Here is a 4,048-nt window from a genome sequence, read left to right on the forward strand (position 1 = left end):
TAGAAGTTGTGGGGAGAGACCGAGAATAGCGGGAATCCAATTTGAATGAGTTTAAGTAATGTGTATTTTTTTTTTCGCGTGATTTGACTATTTGGCATAAAGTCATAAACCCCAAAGTAGAAAATGGAAAATTTATATACCATTGTTTATGTTTAAGGTAGTGGGGATGTGGAGTACTCTCATGCTGAAAAAAAAACTAACCATAGTATATGGCCCAACTTATCCCACGTTTTTCATGTAACTGTGGCATATATTAGTAAACCAATGACCAAAGAAATTTCCGCCGTAATATATAAGTATTTCCCACGGTTTTTGGAAGAACCATGGTATAAACGTTCTTATTGACCGTGGTATATGTGTCATTCTGTAGTAGCTTCCATTGGATTGTGATTGTCATCGACTTGTCTAGTATGGATGTTTATTGGTTGGATTCGTTACATGGTAAATGCACCGGTGACATGGAAATCATTATCAACACGTACGTAACTATTTCCATACTCATTTATTGGTATACTTTTTTTATTATATATGTAGACTTTTTTATTTCTTATATTGACATTAATTGCTTAAATTTTTAACTTGAAGTGCGTTGATAGCTTTAAAAGGGATCCAAGTGAATAGAAGTTCTCAAAAACCATGTTCGCACCACATCAAGGTAAACAATTACAGTTACTATTTTTTTTTTTTATAAGCAAGCGAGGTTGTTTGAGAGGTCCCCTACCCCTTTTCATTAATAATTGTAAAAATTGTATTACATCCTGACATACACTTTCCCCATAGCATCATCATAGACTATTTTCTTTATATCCACAGAAAATGAGCAGGGATAACTTCTATGTATCTTACATCGGGTATATTACTTGCTAAAGCATCAACTAATTTATTACATTCTCTATAAACATGTCTTATAGAAAACATTTCCATTTGACCCATAAGTTCCAATGCATGTGTAAGCTTCCTTGCTTGCCACGGGGTGTTGCTCCTATTTTTAGTGAAGGAGATAACATTTGTAGAGTCTGTCCTTTCCTCCATTCTTCTTATGTTGTATTGTTTAGCTAGCTTTAGCCCTTGATACAGGCCCTGCAATTCTATAAGCTCCACAATAAGAAGTTGAAGACGCTTGAAACCTTCACCCTTTCCGACTTCATGCTGATCTAATCAGAAAACTATGATATCATGCATGGGACTTGGGCTTTGCGAAATATCTTCTGCATCCATGTTACGACCTGAATTCTTTGACTTGGCATTATTAAAATCCACATTTCCAATAGCTGTCCCACCAAAAAGATGTTTGGAGTCAATGCCCAACTTATTCTTCCCTCAAGGAAAACACACGCTTAGTTGAGTCGGATTTGCAGTCTTGAAAGAAACCTCCCTCACTCACTGGCTTCCTTAGAACTGGAAGAATTGGACACGGAAGTGCCTATGTAGTACGTAGAAAAAACTGTACCCTGACATCACAGTTAACCAACATGACAGTAGTAGGAACCACATTCAGGCAAGGAAACCTAACAACCAACTAGCCCAAGACTGAAGAGACTACACTAGAAGACCAAGGGCCTTACAGAATAAGGACTCACAGCTTCCCCTTTACCACATATGCTTTCCATACCCAAGCCGGAGAGCACGCCATCTCTTCTAAGCTAGGACGACTGCCCTCAGGTACTTGACTGAACAAGGTCAACTCTGCAACTCACAGTAGATTGAATGAGTGGTTCGTTGTACCACTGATACTGCCTTAACAGCTACTTGTGTGGAGCTTCTCGGCTCATCACCTCTGCGTTCTCGAACTATAGCAGCCTTTTCCATAGTAGTGAGATATCCCCTAGTAGTTTCATACCTCAGCACGAGATATTCATCCAATCGGACCTACCAGGGAAAGGGACCTGCACAACCCGGCTGTTTGTCTTAACACCAAATACATCTGCAATTCAGCAGGGGTTCTTCCTTACCAAAATAATGACAAGAGTTCCTGCCTAAGCGTCAAACCAATATCCGATCAACGCACTTTGACACCTGTGGAATACACCTCTCAAAACGAGAGGAAACTAATCCATCCGATTTACATTACATAGACCACCGGTCAAAATCGATGCGTAGCACCCTTTCAAACCTGCTATCCCTGTAGATTGAGCTAATAAATTACATGCAGGTTATTGATAACACCCTAGCCAAGAACCCTTCGTAGAACTCTTGAATGACTCGGAGACCATAAAGAGTAAACATGATCCATCCTTAGGTTAGGTACTTCTCTGGTTGGTTTATTCCTTGCAGAACAGGAAATGTGAGGATCGCTTACCTGACGCTTTCTTCCCGTATAGAGAAAGATGAGGGACACACGAAACAAGATAACTATTCCCTACCAAAAGTCTTCCCCGTCTCCTGAATCAAGAGAGGATCACATAACATTACTGGCTGGCACCTTTGGGAACTTTTTCGGTTCCCGCAGGTATGCTTTCCTTGGAAGGCGCAGAACTGCAGTATATACTTGTGAATAGTCTTTTCTGCCAGTGAGTTTCAATTCAGGAGGAAAAGTAGTCCGACAGTCTCCAAAATCACAGGTTGCCCACTAACAAAGGAAAAAAATAGAACACACCAGTGACAAGCTGACTCCATCCATCTACTTCAAGGATGCTCGTAAGCAAGGACTAACTTCAGCAATCCAGACTTCTTCTTCTGCTCTTGCAAAGTTTATTGTTGCTATATTAGCCAGGGTTTGTCACTACAAATGTACAATCAGTAAGAGTGTGTAATTCTTATAGAACTTATCATGTTTTCAAATACCGTGTGATTATCCAGACATAAAAAAGCTTATTTATCTGTCTCACATTTCACCGAGATACATACTTACCATTTGGCGTATTCTAGAACATGGGGTCCTTTATGTATTCAAACTCCAAAAAAGGCTTGTCATTTTGTCAATTTTAGGGTTGTCATTCAAACTGTCACAAAGATCCTCGAAGAGATAACTATAAGCCTCTCTGACGTCTCCCACAATCGAGCTTTATCCGAGCTGCATGCGGCTTTAGCTATCCACACCACTACCTTGAGCTCCGGGGCTTACAGCCTTGACAAGATTGTCCACACGTTTCTGAAGAGATGAAACAGGTTCATCGAAGGATAAGAACTTACAAAGAACTGGTTGATACAGGCGCTGCAATTCTTATTGTGAAACCCTTGCCTCCGATTGTGTTTTTTCTATTTAGAACTAATTTGTTCTAAAAATACAATTTTGCCCCTAATAAGTAATTTGCCCCTTGATTCAATTTGATATTTTTGCAGGGCCCTCTGCAACCAGACGGTAAACAATGTGGTATTCATGCAATGCGCTTTATGCGAGACATAATGAGCGATCCTTCTCCTTTGTCATTGAAAGTAAATAAAATACCTCTCACATTTTAACTTAATTTATGCTTTTGATATCTTTAGCAACTGTGTTTTTAACTTTTTCTTATTCTCTATTTTGCAAAATATTAAACTTGTTTCTTATATTCCAGATAAAAAATCTTAGCAATAAAAAGGCCTTCACCGACAAGGAAATAAATGAAGTTCGAATGGATTTTGTTATGTTCATCCAAGAATGTATTATGAACTATCCTCAAGATGAAGATGGATCATAAGGCTGAAGAGACATATATGTGGGTGATCGAATTTGACGAGATTAGGTTATTTTTTCATTTGGATTTGGATTAGGCTGATTATATTTATATGAATTAGATTGGAAATGTGTTATTTATTTCATTACGTTTTACGATTAAGTACAAATATATATTGGTTATCTAATGGGATTGGAATGTTTCAATGAAATTAGCAATATATATGAGTGTTATTTGAAATTTAATGGATCATATTCAGATATGTAGTTTATTCAGGTGTGTAGTTTATTGCAGGTCCCCAATTTTGAGGGTTTTTATATATATTCACGTTTTATTTTTATTTTTAATAAAAAAAAAAATAAAATATATATATATATATATATATATATATATATATATATATATATATATATATACATATATCAATTTTACCCAAACAAATCATGACTAAT

At 37.3% G+C, this 4,048-nt stretch overlaps 1 long non-coding RNA gene across 1 annotated transcript; it reads left to right on the plus strand.

The window, feature by feature from the left end:
- Nucleotides 1–528: 528 nt before the first annotated feature.
- LOC147497249 (uncharacterized) lies at nucleotides 529–3,836 on the plus strand. The gene is made up of 3 exons (XR_015194272.1): nucleotides 529–655; nucleotides 3,283–3,375; nucleotides 3,498–3,836. It is a non-coding gene; the product is annotated as an uncharacterized LOC147497249 (long non-coding RNA).
- Nucleotides 3,837–4,048: the final 212 nt, after the last annotated feature.

This window comes from Coptis chinensis, chromosome 5 (assembly GCF_015680905.1).
Source record: "Coptis chinensis isolate HL-2020 chromosome 5, ASM1568090v1, whole genome shotgun sequence".
Lineage (NCBI taxonomy): Eukaryota > Viridiplantae > Streptophyta > Magnoliopsida > Ranunculales > Ranunculaceae > Coptis > Coptis chinensis.